This window comes from Dendrobates tinctorius, unplaced genomic scaffold, assembly GCF_039654945.1.
Source record: "Dendrobates tinctorius isolate UK_male_01 unplaced genomic scaffold, ASM3965494v1 ptg000383l, whole genome shotgun sequence".
Classification (NCBI taxonomy): domain Eukaryota; kingdom Metazoa; phylum Chordata; class Amphibia; order Anura; family Dendrobatidae; genus Dendrobates; species Dendrobates tinctorius.
Window position 1 is genome coordinate 928320 of NW_027362049.1, and position 25439 is coordinate 953758.

The 25439-nt window shown below is 42.4% G+C and overlaps 1 protein-coding gene across 2 annotated transcripts in view; it reads right to left on the bottom strand.

Annotated features, from left to right (window-relative positions):
- Positions 1–23169, bottom strand: part of AANAT (aralkylamine N-acetyltransferase) — a 51040-nt gene extending 27871 nt beyond the window's left edge. Inside the window, exons 1-2 of one of the 2 annotated variants that reach the window (XM_073563158.1) lie at positions 22971–23169; positions 10474–10619 (exon numbers count right to left, since the gene is read on the bottom strand). The gene's annotated coding sequence lies outside the window, so the exon portion shown is untranslated. Of the gene's footprint in view, positions 1–10473; positions 10673–22970 lie in introns of those variants that run through there. The other variant, XM_073563159.1, reaches the window with a different exon arrangement.
- Positions 23170–25439: the final 2270 nt, after the last annotated feature.

The window sequence follows — 25439 nt, forward strand, 5'->3', positions numbered from 1 at the left end:
CAGTGTCTGAGGTGTGTAGTTCTGCAATAGCTGAGGTGTGTAGTTCTGCAATAGCTGAGGTGTGTAGTTCTGCAGTAGGTGAGGTGTGTATTATGTGGTTCTGCAGTATCTGAGGTGTGTATTATGTGGTTCTGCAGTAGCTGAGGTGTGTATTATGTGGTTCTGCAGTATCTGAGGTGTGTAGTTCTGCAGTAGCTGAGGTGTGTATTATGTGGTTCTGCAGTGTCTGAGGTGTGTAGTTCTGCAGTAGCTGAGGTGTGTATTATGTGGTTCTGCAGTAGCTGAGCTGTGTATTATGTGGTTCTGCAGTAGCTGAGCTGTGTATTATGTGGTTCTGCAGTAGCTGAGGTGTGTATTATGTGGTTCTGAAGTAGCTGAGGTGTGTATTATGTGGTTCTGCAGTAGCTGAGCTGTGTATTATGTGGTTCTGCAGTAGCTGAGGTGTGTATTATGTGGTTCTGCAGTAGCTGAGGTGTGTATTATGTGGTTCTGCAGTAGCTGAGGTGTGTATTATGTGGTTCTACAGTAGCTGAGGTGTGTAGTTCTGCAGTAGCTGAGGTGTGTATTATGTGGTTCTGCAGTGACTGAGGTGTGTATTATGTGGTTCTGCAGTAGCTGAGGTGTGTAGTTCTGCAGTAGCTGAGGTGTGTATTATGTGGTTCTGCAGTAGCTGAGGTGTGTATTATGTGGTTCTGCAGTAGCTGAGGTGTGTAGTTCTGCAGTAGCTGAGGTGTGTATTATGTGGTTCTGCAGTAGCTGAGCTGTGTATTATGTGGTTCTGCAGTAGCTGAGGTGTGTATTATGTGGTTCTGCAGTGACTGAGATGTGTATTATGTGGTTCTGCAGTAGCTGAGGTGTGTAGTTCTGCAGTAGCTGAGCTGTGTATTATGTGGTTCTGCAGTAGCTGAGCTGTGTATTATGTGGTTCTGCAGTAGCTGAGGTGTGTATTATGTGGTTCTGCAGTAGCTGAGGTGTGTATTATGTGGTTCTGCAGTAGCTGAGGTGTGGCAACAGAAGCCCCATAGACATACGGTAATATAGTACAAAGAAAGTGGGGGATCATATCCCCAGCTCCAGTACCAAAATGCATAAACTCCAAAAAACTTGGGATACAGGAGAAAAAAACTAGAGCATGCGATAAATTGCGTATAAAAAATATCAAAGTTCTTTATTCAACAATGCTAAAAATTACATGTGATCATAAATATGGTGATGTGTCAGTCAAAATTGAAAATGTCACCCCCAAACATCACCCGCTCCTCCCACAGAGATGGAATACTTCCCGGAAAGCACCCACAGTGGATAATTGTATCCCAACCAGGGAAAAAGCGAAACGTGGTGGAGTGGCTTAGCGTACATTTTTTTTGCAAAAAAACGTATCAACAAAATACCCTGGTTTTGTTAACATCTTTTACTAGCACTTGCTGGTTACTGTTACATATATTTTACAACAGAGTATTTATGCACGTTTGTCATACTGTGTGTTTTTTCTGTGTCTTAGTTCTTGGGTGGTGTGAACAGGGTCTTACTGACCTGTTCATTTTCTGTGCATGTGTCATGTGTTCCGAATCTATTGATTTCTTGCTTATGCAAGCTTTGGGAGATCCCCGCCTCTCTCCTTTGGGACATTCACATAAAAAGCCATTTTGCCCAGCGAGCCCATACTGGGCAAGACCATTCTGAACCCTGCTCATGAAGGTATTGTTCACATGTTCAGGTTTTAAATATATTAGATAGGACTGCTCCGAGAAGGGTATACTGTGACGTGGTGGAGTGGCTTAGCGTACATTTTTTTGCAAAAAAAAGTAGCAACAAAATACCCTGGTTTTGTTAACATCTTTTACTAGCACTTGCTGCTTACTGTTACATATATTTTACAACAGAGTATTTATGCACATTTGTCATACTGTGTGTTTTTTCAGTGTCTTAAAAAGAGAAATGTGTATGAATCCCCAGTACGTACAAAATCACTAGACCCAGTGGCCAAGTGAGGACTACAGACTCACAGAGATGGGGTACATAATTATAACTTACACATGGTAAACCTGGTATATAGCCATAGTGTCCCCACATGAAAAAGGGAAGCTTACCAAGGTGGAGTGGGGGAGAAGGGAAGCCCGGCAGGACACCCCCGACGCATTTCACGACGCCACAAGCCGCTTTCTCAAGAGGAATATGACGCTCTTTCTTTCTCCAATCATTTCCCCTCTAAGTCTTTTTTAAATCAGTGAGTACATAATGGCCATAATACCAGAGGACTATGGGGCTGCATTATACTCTCTGGAGCTGCATTATACTCTATCAAGGACTATAGGGAGCTCATTATACTATATGTACTATATGGGGGCTGCATTATAACCCACTGAGAACTTTGGGGCGTGCATTATGCTATATGTACTATATGAGGGCTGCATTATGCCCCATGGAGGACTGGGATGCATTATACTGTATGGAGGACTATGAGGATTGCATTATGCTCTATGAGTATGAGGAGTGCATTTTACTATATGTACTATATGGGGGCTGCATTATATGCTATAAAAGACTATAGGCTGTGTATTATACTATATGTACTATATGGGGCTGCATTATACTCTTTGTAGCTGCATTATACTTTATCAAGGACAATGGGCTGTGCATTATACTATATGGGGACTGTATTATACTGCATGCAGTACTATGGGGTGCATTATACTGTATGAAGAACTGTGGGAAGTGCATTATACAGTATGGAGAACTATGGGGAATGCATTGTACTATATGGAGGACTATGGGGAGTGTATTTTACTATATGGAGGGCTATAGGGAATGCATTATACTATATGAAGGTCTATGGAGTGCATTATACTATCGGAAGTGCATTGTACTATATGGAGGACTATGGTGGAATGCATTATACAATAGAGAAGACAATGGGGGATGTTTTGTACAATATGGAGGACTATGGGGGTGCATTATACAATATTGAAGACTATGGGATGCATTATACTATATTGAGGACTATGTGGTGTGCATTATGCTTCATGGAGGATTGTAGGGTGTATTATACTATATGGAGGACTATGGGGAGTGTCTTATACTGTATGTAGGACTATAAGGTGTGCATTATACTACACAGAGGTCTAAAAGATTTGAATTATACTATATGTAGTACTATGGGGAGTGTATTACACAAAATGGAGAACTATGGAGTGCATTATATTGTTTTGAGGACTATGCAGTGTATTATACTATGTGGAGGACAATGGGTGTGCATTATATTATATGGAGGACTATGGGGTGTGCATTATGTTATATAGAGGCAGGTTTACCACCAGGAATTTCAGGGCCACATACTGGCAACATTTTCAAGCTCCCTTGAGATTCCGCCCAGGCATCACCCTAGCACTGCCTCCAGCCTTCCAAAGTTCTACCACCCAATCTTGGAAATACTCCACTTCTGGACCACGTCCTCAACAATCACACGTTAACAGTTCCCATCTAACACCAGATCACATACACAGAAAGCAGCTTTTGTTTTGGCCAAAAGATTTTTTAAGCCGCCACCACGAAAAGGTAGACTCTTTTGGCAGCACCCTACTCTACTCTAAACTATTAAACATTTGTTAAAATATCCTATACTCTATTTAGGTATTTTTTTATTTATGTTTCTTTACGGGAATGTGTCACATACATTATTTTTAAATTAACAATAATAACATATACAAGGATAAATACCATCACACCATGTCCAGACCACGTATTACCACCATATAGTGACCAAATAATACCACAAAAAAGAAACAAATACCGCCACACTATGACCAGTTCATATATTACCACCACATAGTGACGAAATGACGAAATGATACCACATACAAAGAACAAATACCGCCACACCATGATCAGACCATATATTACCACCACAGTGACCAAATGATACCACATACAAGGAATAAATACCGCCACACCATGACCAGACCATATATTACCACCACAGTGACCAAATGATACCACATACAGGGAACAAATACCGCCACACCATGACCAAACCATATATTTCCACCACAGTGACAAAATAATACCTCATACAAGGAACAAATACCGCCATACTATGACCAGACCACATATTACAACCAAAGGGTGACCAAATGATACCACATACAAGGAACAAATACCGCCACACCATGACCAGACCATATATTACTACCACATACAAGGAACAAATACCATTACACCATGACCAGATGACATATTACAACCACATAGTGATCGAATACTACAATACTAATAGTTAATAAAAAAAAACACAACACTAATTTTACCATAAGTGCCATTATAATCAGGAACTTTGTATATATTACACAGTGTATAGTGTGAGTGTACATGTAATATAGTGATCACCGGTAACATACACAGGATCTCTGTCTATAGCATATAGTGTACAAGTAATATAATGTTAGCCTATGACATTATACACAGGAGCTCTGTATATAGTGTCTGTGTACAGATAATACAGTGATCACCAGTGGCATTATACACAGAAGCTCTATATATAGTGTCACTGCACAAATAATACAGTAATCACTGGTGACATTATACACAGGAGCTCTGTATATAGTATACAGTGTATAACCTCAGTGTACAGGTAACACACTGACTCACTGGTGACGTCTCTAGTTGAAGTCCTTCATCTTCATCAACCAGGTCAGAGCGACATCAGCGGCATGATCAGGTCATGTAATCATGCTGCTGACATCACTCGCCAGCACGGAGAACATCGGTGGTATGTGCTCCATGTTCGTGGAACTGTAGACACTAAAGATGGAAGGAAGGGTATTTACTGTGTGTGGGGGGGTATTTACTGCCTGGGGGGTGATTACTGTGTGTAGTAGTATTTAATGTGTGTGGGGTATTACTGTGGGTAGGGGTGTATTTACTAGTTGACACACCTGGACCAGGGTGTTTATAATCCTAGCTTGTTGCTGGGAGTTGCGGGTGATATTTCCATTGCCCTACTGAGGCTTGGAGCTATAGCAGTTGACTATCTTCCTCTCTGGTTTGGAGGATGTCTGTGTTTCTCTCTGAGTCTACTCAAGCTAAGTGTTCCCCTTGTTTGTCTATCCCATCTGTCTTTAGTGGTAGTGGGGATTGACTAGTGCTTATCCTGTCCTTTCCTGTGCAGGGCTTATCGCCAGAGTTAGGCAGAGGCTAGGTATCCTGTTTGGTGATAGATGCAGAACATATATAGGGACAATAGGGCAGACAGGGTGACCTTAGGTCTGTCTAGGGGTCTCCATGTCCCCCTTCCCTAGTGTTGGGTTCCCTTTCCCTTATCCCTTCGTGTTGCCCTTAGTCTTTCCTGCACTGTGGTGATAGATACTGAAGATGGAAGGCAGGGTATTTTCTGTGTGTGTGGGGTATTTACTGCCTAGGAGAAGATTATTTTGTGTGGGGGGGGAGTATTTACTGTGCGTAGTTGTATTTACTGTGTGTGTGGAAGATTTACTGTAAGGCTGTGTGCACACGCTGCGGATTCACCTGCGGAATTTTTCGCTCGGATTTAACAAAATCCGCAGGTCAAAAGACCTGCGGTTTATCTGTGGATTAGCCTGCGGTTTACCCCTGCTGTATCACACCTCTACAATGGAGAAGGTGTGAAACAGCTGCGGATTCCGCAGAAAGAAATGACATGTGCACTGCAGTTTTACATTTCCATAGGTTATAATGGTACTGTACACCACAGCAAAAACTGCTGCGGATCCGCAGCATGTGCACACACCCTAATAGGCCTAGGTGAGATTTACTATGATGGGGGTATTTAGTGTAACGAGCCTTAGGGAGATTTAGGCTATGTGCACACGATACGATTTTTAAGCGTTTTTGCCGCGATTTTCGGCGCGAAAACACTTAAAAATCGTGTACAGAACGCACCCCATGCATTCCTATGGCATTCCGCACATGCTGTGCTAATGCTGCGGTTTTTTCCGCGGCGGAATCGCATCGCGGAAAAAATCGCAGCATGCTCATTCTTTTGTGTGGAATCGCAAAGAATTGCCGCGATTCCGCACCCATAGGAATGCATGAGAATCGCTTACTTCCTGCATGTGGCTATGCCCACCATGCGGGAAGTTAAGCGTCTCATGTGCGGTTGGTACCCACGGTGTGGAGGAGAGGAGACTGTCCTCCAGGCCCTGGGTTCCATACCCCTGTAAAAAAAAGAATAAAAAATAAAAAATCGGGGTATATTTACCTTCCGGTGTCCCGCGCTGCATTCCCGGCCTAAGCGTTCCCAGTAATGCCTTGCGGCAAGGCCCTGTAATGACGTGGTCTCGCGAGATCACTATAGTAACGCGAGACTACGTCATCACAGGTCTCGCAAGGCATTACTGGGAACGCTGTGGCCCGGGAATGCAGCGCGGGACGCCGGAAGGTAAATATACCCCGATTTTTTTATTTTTTTTAGCATTTTAACATCCTATCTTTTACTATTGATGCCGCATAGGCGGCCTCAATAGTAAAAATCTGGTCACACTTGTCAAACACTATGTTTGACGAGTGTGACCAACCTGTCAATCACTTTCCAAGCGATGCTTGGAAAGTGAGGAGCAAAGTGAGGAGCAAAGAGAATATGTATGTGGACACAGTATGGAGAGCGAGGGTGATGGAATGGGTGCAAACACAGTATGGGGGAGTCAGAGGGATGCATGAGGAGGCAGTTTGGAAAGTGAGAGGATAAATGTATGAGGAAGGAGGGGGAAAAGTGTGAAGAGACTACTGAGGGGAATAGTGCAAGGAGACAGTATGCAGGAAGAACAGTGTTAGTGGGCACTGAATAGAGACAGAGTAGTGCCGGGGCTAGAATGGGGGAACAGCACACCAAGGAGGGGGAGTGTGGTGAGGGGCATAGTATAGAGATTAGGCCCTAAAGGGTGAACAATTGTGAAGAGAGGGCTGTGTGGAGGGCATGTAACATAAGAGGGACAGTGAGGAGGTCATATTTTGTACAGGGACTATAGTGAGGGGCAAATATTTATTCAGGGGAGCAGCATAGGGCAGATATTTTTATTTAGGAGAATTATAATGACACTGCTATCTTTAACCCCTTAGTGACAGAGCCATTTCGCAGCTTAATGACCAGGCCAATTTTTACAATTCTGACCACTGTCACTTTATGAGGTTATAACTCTGGATCGCTTTACCGGATCACGCTGATTCTGAGATTTTTTTTTCCTGACATATTGTACTTCATGTTAGTGGTAAAATTTGTTCTATATGACTTGTGTTTATTTATGAAAAAAAAACGGAAATATGGTGAAAATTTTGAAAATTTTGCAATTTTCAAACATAAATTTTTATGCCCTTAAATGAGAGAGATATGTCACACAAATTTCTTATTAAATAACATTTCCCACATGTCTACATTACATCAGCACAATTTTGGAAACAAAATTTTTTTTTATTAGGAAGTTATAAGGGTTGAAAGTTGACCAGCGATTTCTCATTTTTTACAACAAAATTTACAAAACCATATTTTTTAAGGACCATATCATATTTGAAGTCACTTTGAGGGGTGAGCATGACAGAAAATACCCAAAAGTGACACCATTCTAAAGAAATGGACCCCTCAAGGTGCTCAAAACCACATTCAAGAAGTTTATTAACCCTTTATGTGCTTCACAGGAACTGAAGCAATGTGGAAGGAAAAAATTAACATTTAACTTTTTTTTTGCAAAAAATTTACTTCAGAACCAATTTTTTTTATTTTCACAAGTGTTAAAAGAGAAAATGAACCACAAAATTTGTTGTGCAATTTCTTCTGAATATGCCGATACCCCATATGTGGGGGTAAACCACTTTTTGGGTGCACGGCAGAGCTTTGAAGGGAAGGAGCGCCGTTTGACATTTTCAACACAGAATTGGCTGGAATTGAGATCGAACGCAACATGGCGTCCAGAGAGCCCCTGATGTGCCTAAACAGTGGAAACCCCCAACAAGTGACCCCATTTTGGAAACTACACCCCTTAAGGAACTTATCTAGATGTGTGGTGAACACTTTGAACCTCCAAGTGCTTCACAGAAGTTTATAACGTAGAGACATGAAAATAAAAAATCATTTTTTTTCCACAAAAATGATATTTTCGCCCCCAAATTTTTATTTTTACAAGGGTAAAAGGAGAAATCAGACCCCCAAAGTTGATATTCAATTTGTCCTGAGTACACCCATACCCCATATGTAGGGGTAAACCACTGTTTGGGCGCACGGCAGAGCTCAGAAGGGAAGGAGCACCGTTTGACTTTTTCAATGCAGAATTGGCTGGAATTGAGATTGGACCTCATGTCACATTTGGAGATCCCCTGATGTGCCTAAACAGTGAAAAAACTCACAAGTGACCCCATTTTGGAAACTAGACCCCCTAAAGGAACTTATCTAGATGTGTGGTGAGCACTTTGAACCCCCAAGTCCTTCACAGACGTTTATAACGCAGAGCAGTGAAAATAAAAAATCATTTTTTTTCCTCAAAAATGATTTTTTTAGCCCGCTATTTTTTATTTTCCCAAGGCTAACAGGAAAAATTGGACCACAAAAGTTGTTTTGCAATTTGTCCTGAGTACTCTGATACCCCATATGTGGGGGGGAACCAGTTTGTGGCCATGGGAGAGCTCGGAAGGGAAGGAACGCCATTTTGGAATGCAGACTTTGATGGAATGTTCTGCGGGCGTCATGTTGCGTTTGCAGAGCCCCTGATGTGCCTAAACAGTAGAAACCCCCCACAAGTGACCCCATTTTGGAAACTAGACCCCCCAAAGAGCTTATCTAGATGTGTGGTGAGCACTTTGAACCCCCAAGTGCTTCACAGAAGTTTATAATGCAGAGCTGTGAAAATAAAAAATCATTTTTTTCCTCAAAAATGATTTTTAGATCGCTATTTTTTTTATTTTCCCAAGGGTAACAGAAGAAATTAGACCCTCAAACTTGGTAAATAGTGGAAACCCCTCAATTCTTGCTCCAACCCTAACCCTAACACCCCTAATCCCAACCCTAACCCTAATGCTAATCCCTAACCCTAATTCTAACCCTTATTCTATCCCTAACCCTAATTCCAACCCTAAACCGAATTCTAACCCTAACCCTAATTCTAACCCTAATTCTAACCCTAGCCCTAACTTTAACCCTAATGGAAAATTGAAAATAAATATATTTTTAAACAGGGGGTTTACTATTTTTTTATTTTGATCACTGTGATAGTTTATCACAGTGATCAAAATGAATGAATGGAATCTACGCATGCGCCCGCCATTTTTTTCCAGGACCAAGATGGCAGCACCCACCGGAGGAGGTAGGAGGGACCCAGGACCACCGGGAGGGGACCCAAGACCACCGGGAGGTACCGGGGGGATCGGGGACCCTATTTCTCGCTCTGATGTGCACATCAGAGGAGAGAGAAATTAAATGCAAAATCACAGATTTTTTTTGCGATCGCAGTTATAGGGTTAATAACGGCGATAGCAAAAGCGGGGTCGGTAAAAACCGACCCAATTCATGTTCTCTGGGGTCTCAGCGATAATGTGCTCTCCATATAGTAAAATACCCTCATCATTGTCTTCCATATAGTATAATACACTCCCTATAGTCCTCCATATAATATAAAGCACATCCAATAGTCCTCCATATAGTAAAATGCATACCCCATATTCTTCCGTATAGTATATTATTCTCTGCATAGTCCTCCATACAGTATAATGCACCCACAGTTCTCCATATACTATAATACACTTCCCATATTCCTCCATATAGTATAATGCACACCATTTAGTCCTTCATATAGTATAATGTACACCTTTTAGTCTTCCATACAGTATAAAACACTCCCCATAGTCCTCCATATAGTATACAGTATAATAGATGCTCCATATTCCTCCATGTAGTATAATGCACACACACCGTAGTCCTCAATATAGTATAATGCACCCCATAATCCTCAATATTATATAATGCATCCTATAGTCCTCCATATTGTATAATGCATGCCACTTAGTCCTCCATATTGTCCAATGCGCACCCAATAAACCTTCATATAGTATAATCCATTCCCCATAGTCTTCCATACAGTATAATGCGCTCCCCATAATCCTCCACACAGTATAATCCACCCCATAGTCCTAAATACAGTATAATGCAGCCCACATATAGCCTATAATCCTTGATTGAGTATAATGCAGACCCCATACAGTACATATACTGTAGTATAATGCACTCACCATAGGCCTCCATGCAGATTAATTCACTTCTCATAGACCTCTATACAGTATATAGGGGGGTGGAGATGAAGCTGGCACCAGGCCCCCCTGACTCACGGACCCCATAGCAGCTACTGTCTTGGGGTCCTTGGGGGAGAGGCTGCCCTAGGCAAATACCTAGTTTGGTTGCCCCTAATGCCAGCCCTGTATACATACTGTATATTGTAGACACACACATCCATATATACTTACACTCTTGCACACACACGGCTATAGACTCTTCACTTGCCAGTATTCCTGTGTCAGGACATGTGACGGCTCTGTCACCACTGTGGATGTGATGTGAGGTAGATTCTTGTACTACAGATGAGGACACAGGATCGCTGCTCTGTCAGCTCCTATGCAGAGATGAATGACAGAGGTCAATGCAGGGGCAGATACTAACAGCAGGTAATAAAGCCTGAAAACATGACCTGTTGGTGGCTCTTGAGGATTGGCCTTGGGGGACAATGATCTATAGACCAACATTCAGCCTATGAGTTAATTTTTAGAAGATTGGAGAAAAGCACAATCATAAAATATTGTGCACGTGTGGCCACAGTGGGATTTGAACAACCCCAGCACCACAACGATCACTAAGCTCTGAGCCACCAAACCTGTAGGAAAAAGTGTGTGCAGCGCAGAGACCAACTTCATATTGCCTAGTTCCGACTGAAGCCTGGCCATGTCCTGTCAGCCACATATGAGAACTGTCAGATCTGCCTATCTGTCCTGTACGCCTGTTCTCACTGATAGATGTTATTTCAGCTTGTTTTTTATTTATTTTCCTCATTTATATAGCGCCAGTACTTCCACAGCGCTTTACAAACCTTATTGTCCCTGTCCCCGATGGGGCTCACAATCTAAATTCCCTATCAGTATGTCTTTGGAATGTGGGAGGAAACCGGAGTACCCGGAGGAAACCCACGCTAACACGGGGAGAACATACAAACTCCTTGCAAGGCTGCAGTGCTAACCACTGAGCCACCGTGCCGCCCATGGCAGATACTCGCTGATAGATGTTATTTCAGCTTGTTGGCAGATACATTACACTGCCATGATCTCAGCACCGCACACGATTATACAGGAGAACCTCAGCTCTATTTATATGCCAGTAATGGCAGAAACTTTTACCTTATGGAGATTTTAAAAAATAAATAAATAAAGTTGACCTGCTGATAAAATAACCCGCCCCTGCTGACAAATTGACCCACCCCTGCTGACAAACTGACCCGCACCACTGAACTTTTAGGAGAAATTTGTTGAAAAGTCATGCCACCAACTCATTTGCATATATCGGTGAGCGAGCGCTCTGATTGGTTAGCTGCAGATCCCTGCATCTGCAGCCGTCTTACAGACAGAAAAGTGATTAGGACAGGACAGGTCGGCTGAATGAGGGACATGACTTCAATATTAAGAAAAGGGGACCCAACTCAGGGTCGTATTTACCGCTAGGCACCAGAGGGTGGGTGCCTAGTATGGCAGGGGGCAGTGTCACCATGAATGAGTTAAATAAAAAAATAAATTTCCCCCTGCTTCACCGCTAGACCAAGTGTCAGAATTGCCGCTTTTATTTGGTGGAGATATCTATGTATATATCTATCTATAGAAGAAAAGTTGAAAAGCAGCACTAGCAAGCAGTATACGAAAATCGGGTGCCAAATCTTCCAGGCATAGACCTCAATATAGTGGGAAAAAAAGAAAGAAAGCACTCCTTTTTGAAAAAAAAAAAGAAAAGTACCGTAGTTTAATAGCCCATAGGGGCATCAGTGACGTTTTGCTCCAAGTGTGAGCCTTTCTCAATGGTATATTTCTCACTATCTATCTATATATTCTCTTTCTACTGATCCATCTATCGATCACATCCTATACATAATCTACACTATCATATTATTTATGTGTGTCATGTAAATATATATATCTTTAAATCTCTCTGTATATTACTTATATGTATTACATCCATTTCATAATTTGGGATATAAAAATCTATATATACGCATAACATAATGTAACGAATGAGGTTCTACAGTAACTTTGGTGTATTATGTGGTTCTGCAGTGTCTGAGGTGTGTATTATGTGGTTCTGCAGTGTCTGAGGTGTGTAGTTCTGCAGTAGCTGAGGTGTGTATTATGAGGTTCTGCAGTAGCTGAGGTGTGTATTATGTCGTTCTGCAGTGTCTGAGGTGTGTAGTTCTGCAGTAGCTGAGGTGTGTATTATGTGGTTCTGCAGTAGCTGAGGTGTGTATTATGTGGTTCTGCAGTGTCTGAGGTGTGTAGTTCTGCAGTAGCTGAGGTGTGTATTATGTGGTTCTGCAGTAGCTGAGGTGTTTATTATGTGGTTCTGCAGTAGCTGAGGTGTGTATTATGAGGTTCTGCAGTAGCTGAGGTGTGTATTATGAGGTTCTGCAGTAGCTGAGGTGTGTATTATGTGGTTCTGCAGTAGCTGAGGTGTGTATTATGTGGTTCTGCAGTAGCTGAGGTGTGTATTATGTGGTTCTGCAGTGACTGAGGTGTGTATTATGTGGTTCTGCAGTAGCTGAGGTGTGTAGTTCTGCAATAGCTGAGGTGTGTATTATGTGGTTCTGCAGTAGCTGAGGTGTGTATTATGAGGTTCTGCAGTAGCTGAGGTGTGTAGTTCTGCAGTAGCTGAGGTGTGTATTATGAGGTTCTGCAGTAGCTGAGGTGTGTATTATGAGGTTCTGCAGTAGCTGAGGTGTGTATTATGTGGTTCTGCAGTAGCTGAGGTGTGTATTATGTGGTTCTGCAGTAGCTGAGGTGTGTATTATGTGGTTCTGCAGTGACTGAGGTGTGTATTATGTGGTTCTGCAGTAGCTGAGGTGTGTAGTTCTGCAGTAGCTGAGGTGTGTATTATGTGGTTCTGCAGTAGCTGAGGTGTGTATTATGTGGTTCTGCAGTAGCTGAGGTGTGTATTATGTGGTTCTGCAGTGACTGAGATGTGTATTATGAGGTTCTGCAGTAGCTGAGGTGTGTAGTTCTGCAGTAGCTGAGGTGTGTATTATGTGGTTCTGCAGTAGCTGAGCTGTGTATTATGTGGTTCTGCAGTAGCTGAGGTGTGTATTATGTGGTTCTGCAGTAGCTGAGGTGTGTATTATGTGGTTCTGCAGTAGCTGAGGTGTGGCAACAGAAGCCCCATAGACATACGGTAATATAGTACAAAGAAAGTGGGGGATCATATCCCCAGCTCCAGTACCAAAATGCATAAACTCCAAAAAACTTGGGATACAGGAGAAAAAAACTAGAGCATGCGATAAATTGCGTATAAAAAATATCAAAGTTCTTTATTCAACAATGCTAAAAATTACATGTGATCATAAATATGGTGATGTGTCAGTCAAAATTGAAAATGTCACCCCCAAACATCACCCGCTCCTCCCACAGAGATGGAATACTTCCTGGAAAGCACCCACAGTGGATAATTGTATCCCAACCAGGGAAAAAGCGAAACGTGGTGGAGTGGCTTAGCGTACATTTTTTTTGCAAAAAAACGTATCAACAAAATACCCTGGTTTTGTTAACATCTTTTACTAGCACTTGCTGGTTACTGTTACATATATTTTACAACAGAGTATTTATGCACGTTTGTCATACTGTGTGTTTTTTCTGTGTCTTAGTTCTTGGGTGGTGTGAACAGGGTCTTACTGACCTGTTCATTTTCTGTGCATGTGTCATGTGTTCCGAATCTATTGATTTCTTGCTTATGCAAGCTTTGGGAGATCCCCGCCTCTCTCCTTTGGGACATTCACATAAAAAGCCATTTTGCCCAGTGAGCCCATACTGGGCAAGACCATTCTGAACCCTGCTCATGAAGGTATTGTTCACATGTTCAGGTTTTAAATATATTAGATAGGACTGCTCCGAGAAGGGTATACTGTGACGTGGTGGAGTGGCTTAGCGTACATTTTTTTGCAAAAAAAAGTATCAACAAAATACCCTGGTTTTGTTAACATCTTTTACTAGCACTTGCTGCTTACTGTTACATATATTTTACAACAGAGTATTTATGCACATTTGTCATACTGTGTGTTTTTTCAGTGTCTTAAAAAGAGAAATGTGTATGAATCCCCAGTACGTACAAAATCACTAGACCCAGTGGCCAAGTGAGGACTACAGACTCACAGAGATGGGGTACATAATTATAACTTACACATGGTAAACCTGGTATACAGCCATAGTGTCCCCACATGAAAAAGGGAAGCTTACCAAGGTGGAGTGGGGGAGAAGGGAAGCCCGGCAGGACACCCCCGACGCATTTCACGACGCAACAAGCCGCTTTCTCAAGAGGAATATGACGCTCTTTCTTTCTCCAATCATTTCCCCTCTAAGTCTTTTTTAAATCAGTGAGTACATAATGGCCATAATACCAGAGGACTATGGGGCTGCATTATACTCTCTGGAGCTGCATTATACTCTATCAAGGACTATAGGGAGCTCATTATGCTATATGTACTATATGAGGGCTGCATTATGCCCCATGGAGGACTGGGATGCATTATACTGTATGGAGGACTATGAGGATTGCATTATGCTCTATGAGTATGAGGAGTGCATTTTACTATATGTACTATATGGGGGCTGCATTATACGCTATAAAAGACTATAGGCTGTGTATTATACTATATGTACTATATGGGGCTGCATTATACTCTTTGTAGCTGCATTATACTTTATCAAGGACAATGGGCTGTGCATTATACTATATGGGGACTGTATTATACTGCATGCAGTACTATGGGGTGCATTATACTGTATGAAGAACTGTGGGAAGTGCATTATACAGTATGGAGAACTATGGGGAATGCATTGTACTATATGGAGGACTATGGGGAGTGTATTTTACTATATGGAGGGCTATAGGGAATGCATTATACTATATGAAGGTCTATGGAGTGCATTATACTATCGGAAGTGCATTGCACTATATGGAGGACTATGGTGGAATGCATTATACAATAGAGAAGACAATGGGGGATGTTTTGTACAATATGGAGGACTATGGGGGTGCATTATACAATATTGAAGACTATGGGATGCATTATACTATATTGAGGACTATGTGGCGTGCATTATGCTTCATGGAGGATTGTAGGGTGTATTATACTATATGGAGGACTATGGGGAGTGTCTTATACTGTATGTAGGACTATAAGGTGTGCATTATACTACACAGAGGTCTAAAAGATTTGAATTATACTATATGTAGTACTATGGGGAGTGTATTACACAAAATGGAGAACTATGGAGTGCATTATATTGTTTTGAGGACTATGCAGTGTATTATACTATGTGGAGGACAATGGGTGTGCATTATATTATATGGAGGACTATGGGGTGTGCATTATGTTATATAGAGGCAGGTTTACCACCAGGAATTTCAGGGCCACATACTGGCAACATTTTCAAGCTCCCTTGAGATTCCGCCCAGGCATCACCCTAGCACTGCCTCCAGCCTTCCAAAGTTCTACCACCCAATCTTGGAAATACTCCACTTCTGGACCACGTCCTCAACAATCACACGTTAACAGTTCCCATCTAACACCAGATCACATACACAGAAAGCAGCTTTTGTTTTGGCCAAAAGATTTTTTAAGCCGCCACCACGAAAAGGTACTCTTGTGGCAGCACCCTACTCTACTCTAAACTATTAAACATTTGTTAAAATATCCTTTACTCTATTTAGGTATTTTTTTATTTATGTTTCCTTACGGGAATGTGTCACATACATTATTTTTAAATTAACAATAATAACATATACAAGGATAAATACCATCACACCATGTCCAGACCACGTATTACCACCATATAGTGACCAAATAATACCACAAAAAAGAAACAAATACCGCCACACTATGACCAGTCCATATATTACCACCACATAGTAACGAAATGACGAAATGATACCACATACAAAGAACAAATACCGCCACACCATGATCAGACCATATATTACCACCACAGTGACCAAATGATACCACATACAAGGAATAAATACCGCCACACCATGACCAGACCATATATTACCACCACAGTGACCAAATGATACCACATACAGGGAACAAATACCGCCACACCATGACCAAACCATATATTTCCACCACAGTGACAAAATAATACCTCATACAAGGAACAAATACCGCCACACTATGACCAGACCACATATTACAACCAAAGGGTGACCAAATGATACCACATACAAGGAACAAATACCGCCACACCATGACCAGACCATATATTACTACCACATACAAGGAACAAATACCATTACACCATGACCAGATGACATATTACAACCACATAGTGATCGAATACTACAATACTAATAGTTAATAAAAAAAAACACAACACTAATTTTACCATAAGTGCCATTATAATCAGGAACTTTGTATATATTACACAGTGTATAGTGTGAGTGTACATGTAATATAGTGATCACCGGTAACATACACAGGATCTCTGTCTATAGCATTTAGTGTACAAGTAATATAATGTTAGCCTATGACATTATACACAGGAGCTCTGTATATAGTGTCTGTGTACAGATAATACAGTGATCACCAGTGGCATTATACACAGAAGCTCTATATATAGTGTCACTGCACAAATAATACAGTAATCACTGGTGACATTATACACAGGAGCTCTGTATATAGTATACAGTGTATAACTTCAGTGTACAGGTAACACACTGACTCACTGGTGACGTCTCTAGTTGAAGTCCTTCATCTTCATCAACCAGGTCAGAGCGACATCAGCGGCATGATCAGGTCATGTAATCATGCTGCTGACATCACTCGCCAGCACGGAGAACATCGGTGGTATGTGCTCCATGTTCGTGGAACTGTAGACACTAAAGATGGAAGGAAGGGTATTTACTGTGTGTGGGGGGGTATTTACTGTGTGGGGGGTATTTACTGCCTGGGGGGTGATTACTGTGTGTAGTAGTATTTAATGTGTGTGGGGTATTACTGTGGGTAGGGGTGTATTTACTAGTTGACACACCTGGACCAGGGTGTTTATAATCCTAGCTTGTTGCTGGGAGTTGCGGGTGATATTTCCATTGCCCTACTGAGGCTTGGAGCTATAGCAGTTGACTATCTTCCTCTCTGGTTTGGAGGATGTCTGTGTTTCTCTCTGAGTCTACTCAAGCTAAGTGTTCCCCTTGTTTGTCTATCCCATCTGTCTTTAGTGGTAGTGGGGATTGACTAGTGCTTATCCTGTCCTTTCCTGTGCAGGGCTTATCGCCAGAGTTAGGAAGAGGCTAGGTATCCTGTTTGGTGATAGATGCAGAACATATATAGGGACAATAGGGCAGACAGGGTGACCTTAGGTCTGTCTAGGGGTCTCCATGTCCCCCTTCCCTAGTGTTGGGTTCCCTTTCCCTTATCCCTTCGTGTTGCCCTTAGTCTTTCCTGCACTGTGGTGATAGATACTGAAGATGGAAGGCAGGGTATTTTCTGTGTGTGTGGGGTATTTGCTGCCTAGGAGAAGATTATTTTGTGTGGGGGGGGAGTATTTACTGTGTGTAGGTGTATTTACTGTGTGTGTGGAAGATTTACTGTAAGGCTGTGTGCACACGCTGCGGATTCACCTGCGGAATTTTTCGCGCGGATTTAACAAAATCCGCAGGTCAAAAGACCTGCGGTTTATCTGTGGATTAGCCTGCGGTTTACCCCTGCGGTATCACACCTCTACAATGGAGAAGGTGTGAAACAGCTGCGGATTCCGCAGAAAGAAATGACATGTGCACTGCAGTTTTAGATTTCCATAGGTTATAATGGTACTGTACACCACAGCAAAAACTGCTGCGGATCCGCAGCAGAATCCGCAGCATGTGCACACACCCTAATAGGCCTAGGTGAGATTTACTATGATGGGGGTATTTAGTGTAACGAGCCTCAGGGAGATTTAGGCTATGTGAACACGATATGATTTTTAAGCGTTTTTGCCGCGATTTTCGGCGCGAAAACGCTTAAAAATCGTGTACAGAACGCACCCCATGCATTCCTATGGCATTCCGCACATGCTGTGCTAATGCTGCGCTTTTTTCCGCGGCGGAATCGCATCGCGGAAAAAATCGCAGCATGCTCATTCTTTTGTGCGGAATCGCAAAGAGTTGCCGCGATTCCGCACCCATAGGAATGCATGAGAATCGCTTACTTCCCGCATGTGGCTATGCCCACCATGCGGGAAGTTAAGCGTCTCATGTGCGGTTGGTACCATCGGTGTGGAGGAGAGGAGACTGTCCTCCAGGCCCTGGGTTCCATACCCCTGTAAAAAAAAGAATAAAAAATAAAAAATCGGGGTATATTTACCTTCCGGTGTCCCGCGCTGCATTCCCGGCCTAAGCGTTCCCAGTAATGCCTTGCGGCAAGGCCCTGTAATGACGTAGTCTCGCGTGACTCTAGCGGTCTCGCGAGATCACTATAGTAACGCGAGACTACGTCATCACAGGTCTCGCAAGGCATTACTGGGAACGCTGTGGCCCGGGAATGCAGCGCGGGACGCCGGAAGGTAAATATACCCCGATTTTTTTATTTTTTTTAGCATTTTAACATCCTATCTTTTACTATTGATGCCGCATAGGCGGCCTCAATAGTAAAAATCTGGTCACACTTGTCAAACACTATGTTTGACGAGTGTGACCAACCTGTCAATCACTTTCCAAGCGATGCTTCAAATCGCTTGGAAAGTGCTTGAATATCGCACGCGAAAACCGCGGCAAAATCACGAACATAATCGCGGTAAAATCGCGGTGAAATCGCGCGGAAAAAAATGCGCGATTTCTGGGAAGGAGTCCGGTTTTTAGTGAGCGTTTTAAAATGCTACGTGTGCCCACAGCCTTACTGTGATGGGGGTTAGTCTAAAGGGCCTGGAGGAGATTTAGTGTAGTGGGGGATGATTTGAGGACGCAAGTTTGGGAACAGGTAAAATATGGGTAGTGGGAGGAATTTGAAGGCACAATATGAGGTGGAAGGGGTGAGATGGGGGCATGCATGGTGGAGATGGGTGTGGACACAGTATGAGGAGCAAAGAGAATATGTATGTGGACACAGTATGGAGAGCGAGGGTGATGGAATGGGTGCAAACACAGTATGGGGGAGTCAGAGGGATGCATGAGGAGGCAGTTTGGAAAGTGAGAGGATAAATGTATGAGGAAGGAGGGGGAAAAGTGTGAAGAGACTACTGAGGGGAATAGTGCAAGGAGACAGTATGCAGGAAGAACAGTGTTAGTGGGCACTGAATAGAGACAGAGTAGTGCCGGGGCTAGAATGGGGGAACAGCACACCAAGGAGGGGGAGTGTGGTGAGGGGCATAGTATAGAGATTAGGCCCTAAAGGGTGAACAATTGTGAAGAGAGGGCTGTGTGGAGGGCATGTAACATAAGAGGGACAGTGAGGAGGTCATATTTTGTACAGGGACTATAGTGAGGGGCAAATATTTATTCAGGGGAGCAGCATAGGGCAGATATTTTTATTTAGGAGAATTATAATGACACTGCTATCTTTAACCCCTTAGTGACAGAGCCATTTTGCAGCTTAATGACCAGGCCAATTTTTACAATTCTGACCACTGTCACTTTATGAGGTTATAACTCTGGATCGCTTTAACGGATCACGCTGATTCTGAGATTTTTTTTTATTAGGAAGTTATAAGGGTTGAAAGTTGACCAGCGATTTCTCATTTTTTACAACAAAATTTACAAAACCATATTTTTTAAGGACCATATCATATTTGAAGTCACTTTGAGGGGTGAGCATGACAGAAAATACCCAAAAGTGACACCATTCTAAAGAAATGGACCCCTCAAGGTGCTCAAAACCACATTCAAGAAGTTTATTAACCCTTTATGTGCTTCACAGGAACTGAAGCAATGTGGAAGGAAAAAATTAACATTTAACTTTTTTTTTGCAAAAAATTTACTTCAGAACCAATTTTTTTTATTTTCACAAGTGTTAAAAGAGAAAATGAACCACAAAATTTGTTGTGCAATTTCTTCTGAATATGCCGATACCCCATATGTGGGGGTAAACCACTTTTTGGGTGCACGGCAGAGCTTTGAAGGGAAGGAGCGCCGTTTGACATTTTCAACACAGAATTGGCTGGAATTGAGATCGAACGCAACATGGCGTCCAGAGAGCCCCTGATGTGCCTAAACAGTGGAAACCCCCAACAAGTGACCCCATTTTGGAAACTACACCCCTTAAGGAACTTATCTAGATGTGTGGTGAACACTTTGAACCTCCAAGTGCTTCACAGAAGTTTATAACGTAGAGACATGAAAATAAAAAATCATTTTTTTTCCACAAAAATGATATTTTCGCCCCCAAATTTTTATTTTTACAAGGGTAAAAGGAGAAATCAGACCCCCAAAGTTGATATTCAATTTGTCCTGAGTACACCCATACCCCATATGTAGGGGTAAACCACTGTTTGGGCGCACGGCAGAGCTCAGAAGGGAAGGAGCACCGTTTGACTTTTTCAATGCAGAATTGGCTGGAATTGAGATTGGACCTCATGTCACATTTGGAGATACCCTGATGTGCCTAAACAGTGAAAAAACTCACAAGTGACCCCATTTTGGAAACTAGACCCCCTAAAGGAACTTATCTAGATGTGTGGTGAGCACTTTGAACCCCCAAGTCCTTCACAGACGTTTATAACGCAGAGCAGTGAAAATAAAAAATCATTTTTTTCCTCAAAAATGATTTTTTTTAGCCCGCTATTTTTTATTTTCCCAAGGCTAACAGGAAAAATTGGACCACAAAAGTTGTTTTGCATTTTGTCCTGAGTACTCTGATACCCCATATGCGGGGGGGGGAACCAGTTTGTGGCCATGGGAGAGCTCGGAAGGGAAGGAACGCCATTTTGGAATGCAGACTTTGATGGAATGTTCTGCGGGCGTCATGTTGCGTTTGCAGAGCCCCTGATGTGCCTAAACAGTAGAAACCCCCCACAAGTGACCCCATTTTGGAAACTAGACCCCCCAAAGAGCTTATCTAGATGTGTGGTGAGCACTTTGAACCCCCAAGTGCTTCACAGAAGTTTATAATGCAGAGCTGTGAAAATAAAAAAATCATTTTTTTCCTCAAAAATGATTTTTAGATCGCTATTTTTTTTATTTTCCCAAGGGTAACAGAAGAAATTAGACCCTCAAACTTGGTAAATAGTGGAAACCCCTCAATTCTTGCTCCAACCCTAACCCTAACACCCCTAATCCCAACCCTAACCCTAATCCCAACCCTAACCCTAATGCTAATCCCTAACCCTAATTCTAACCCTTATTCTATCCCTAACCCTAATTCCAACCCTAAACCGAATTCTAACCCTAACCCTAATTCTAACCCTAATTCTAACCCTAGCCCTAACTTTAACCCTAATGGAAAATTGAAAATAAATATATTTTTAAACAGGGGGTTTACTATTTTTTTATTTTGATCACTGTGATAGTTTATCACAGTGATCAAAATGAATGAATGGAATCTACGCATGCGCCCGCCATTTTTTTCCAGGACCAAGATGGCAGCACCCACCGGAGGAGGTAGGAGGGACCCAGGACCACCGGGAGGGGACCCAAGACCACCGGGAGGTACCGGGGGGATCGGGGACCCTATTTCTCTCTCTGATGTGCACATCAGAGGAGAGAGAAATTAAATGCAAAATCACAGATTTTTTTTGCGATCGCAGTTATAGGGTTAATAACGGCGATAGCAAAAGCGGGGTCGGTAAAAACCGACCCAATTCATGTTCTCTGGGGTCTCAGCGATAATGTGCTCTCCATATAGTAAAATACCCTCATCATTGTCTTCCATATAGTATAATACACTCCCTATAGTCCTCCATATAATATAAAGCACATCCAATAGTCCTCCATATAGTAAAATGCATACCCCATATTCTTCCGTATAGTATATTATTCTCTGCATAGTCCTCCATACAGTATAATGCACCCACAGTTCTCCATATACTATAATACACTTCCCATATTCCTCCATATAGTATAATGCACACCATTTAGTCCTTCATATAGTATAATGTATACCTTTTAGTCTTCCATACAGTATAAAACACTCCCCATAGTCCTCCATATAGTATACAGTATAATAGATGCTCCATATTCCTCCATGTAGTATAATGCACACACACCGTAGTCCTCAATATAGTATAATGCACCCCATAATCCTCAATATTATATAATGCATCCTATAGTCCTCCATATTGTATAATGCATGCCACTTAGTCCTCCATATTGTCCAATGCGCACCCAATAAACCTTCATATAGTATAATCCATTCCCCATAGTCTTCCATACAGTATAATGCGCTCCCCATAATCCTCCACACAGTATAATCCACCCCATAGTCCTAAATACAGTATAATGCAGCCCACATATAGCCTATAATCCTTGATTGAGTATAATGCAGACCCCATACAGTACATATACTGTAGTATAATGCACTCACCATAGGCCTCCATGCAGATTAATTCACTTCTCATAGACCTCTATACAGTATATAGGGGGGTGGAGATGAAGCTGGCACCAGGCCCCCCTGACTCACGGACCCCATAGCAGCTACTGTCTTGGGGTCCTTGGGGGAGAGGCTGCCCTAGGCAAATACCTAGTTTGGTTGCCCCTAATGCCAGCCCTGTATACATACTGTATATTGTAGACACACACATCCATATATACTTACACTCTTGCACACACACGGCTATAGACTCTTCACTTGCCAGTATTCCTGTGTCAGGACATGTGACGGCTCTGTCACCACTGTGGATGTGATGTGAGGTAGATTCTTGTACTACAGATGAGGACACAGGATCGCTGCTCTGTCAGCTCCTATGCAGAGATGAATGACAGAGGTCAATGCAGGGGCAGATACTAACAGCAGGTAATAAAGCCTGAAAACATGACCTGTTGGTGGCTCTTGAGGATTGGCCTTGGGGGACAATGATCTATAGACCAACATTCAGCCTATGAGTTAATTTTTAGAAGATTGGAGAAAAGCACAATCATAAAATATTGTGCACGTGTGGCCACAGTGGGATCTGAACAACCCCAGCACCACAACGATCACTAAGCTCTGAGCCACCAAACCTGTAGGAAAAAGTGTGTGTAGCGCAGAGACCAACTTCATATCGCCTAGTTCCGACTGAAGCCTGGCCATGTCCTGTCAGCCACATATGAGAACTGTCAGATCTGCCTATCTGTCCTGTACGCCTGTTCTCACTGATAGATGTTATTTCAGCTTGTTTTTTATTTATTTTCCTCATTTATATAGCGCCAGTACTTCCACAGCGCTTTACAAACCTTATTGTCCCTGTCCCCGATGGGGCTCACAATCTAAATTCCCTATCAGTATGTCTTTGGAATGTGGGAGGAAACCGGAGTACCCGGAGGAAACCCACGCTAACACGGGGAGAACATACAAACTCCTTGCAAGGCTGCAGTGCTAACCACTGAGCCACCGTGCCGCCCATGGCAGATACTCGCTGATAGATGTTATTTCAGCTTGTTGGCAGATACATTACACTGCCATGATCTCAGCACCGCACACGATTATACAGGAGAACCTCAGCTCTATTTATATGCCAGTAATGGCAGAAACTTTTACCTTATGGAGATTTTAAAAAATAAATAAATAAAGTTGACCTGCTGATAAAATAACCCGCCCCTGCTGACAAATTGACCCACCCCTGCTGACAAACTGACCCGCACCACTGAACTTTTAGGAGAAATTTGTTGAAAAGTCATGCCACCAACTCATTTGCATATATCGGTGAGCGAGCGCTCTGATTGGTTAGCTGCAGATCCCTGCATCTGCAGCCGTCTTACAGACAGAAAAGTGATTAGGACAGGACAGGTCGGCTGAATGAGGGACATGACTTCAATATTAAGAAAAGGGGACCCAACTCAGGGTCGTATTTACCGCTAGGCACCAGAGGGTGGGTGCCTAGTATGGCAGGGGGCAGTGTCACCATGAATGAGTTAAATAAAAAAATAAATTTCCCCCTGCTTCACCGCTAGACCAAGTGTCAGAATTGCCGCTTTTATTTGGTGGAGATATCTATGTATATATCTATCTATAAAAGAAACGTTGAAAAGCAGCACTAGCAAGCAGTATACGAAAATCGGGTGCCAAATCTTCCAGGCATAGACCTCAATATAGTGGGAAAAAAAGAAAGAAAGCACTCCTTTTTGAAAAAAAAAAAGAAAAGTACCGTAGTTTAATAGCCCATAGGGGCATCAGTGACGTTTTGCTCCAAGTGTGAGCCTTTCTCAATGGCATATTTCTCACTATCTATCTATATATTATCTTTCTACTGATCCATCTATCGATCACATCCTATACATAATCTACACTATCATATTATTTATGTGTGTCATGTAAATATATATATCATTAAATCTCTCTGTATATTACTTGTATGTATTACATCCATTTCATAATTTGGGATATAAAAATCTATATATACGCATAACATAATGTAATGAATGAGGTTCTACAGTAACTTTGGTGTATTATGTGGTTCTGCAGTGTCTGAGGTGTGTATTATGTGGTTCTGCAGTAGCTGAGGTGTGATATTATGTGGTTCTGCAGTAGCTGAGGTGTGTATTATGTGGTTCTGCAGTGTCTGAGGTGTGTAGTTCTGCAGTAGCTGAGGTGTGTATTATGAGGTTCTGCAGTAGCTGAGGTGTGTATTATGTGGTTCTGCAGTGTCTGAGGTGTGTGGTTCTGCAGTGTCTGAGGTGTGTAGTTCTGCAGTAACTGAGGTGTGTATTATGTGGTTCTGCAGTAGCTGAGGTGTGTATTATGAGGTTCTGCAGTAGCTGAGGTGTGTATTATGTGGTTCTGCAGTGTCTGAGGTGTGTATTATGTGGTTCTGCAGTAGCTGAGGTGTGTATTATGTGGTTCTGCAGTGTCTGAGGTGTGTAGTTCTGCAGTAGCTGAGGTGTGTATTATGTGGTTCTGCAGTAGCTGAGGTGTGTATTATGTGGTTCTGCAGTAGCTGAGGTGTGTATTATGTGGTTCTGCAGTGTCTGAGGTGTGTAGTTCTGCAGTAGCTGAGGTGTGTATTATGTGGTTCTGCAGTAGCTGAGGTGTGTATTATGTGGTTCTGCAGTAGCTGAGGTGTGTATTATGTGGTTCTGCAGTAGCTGA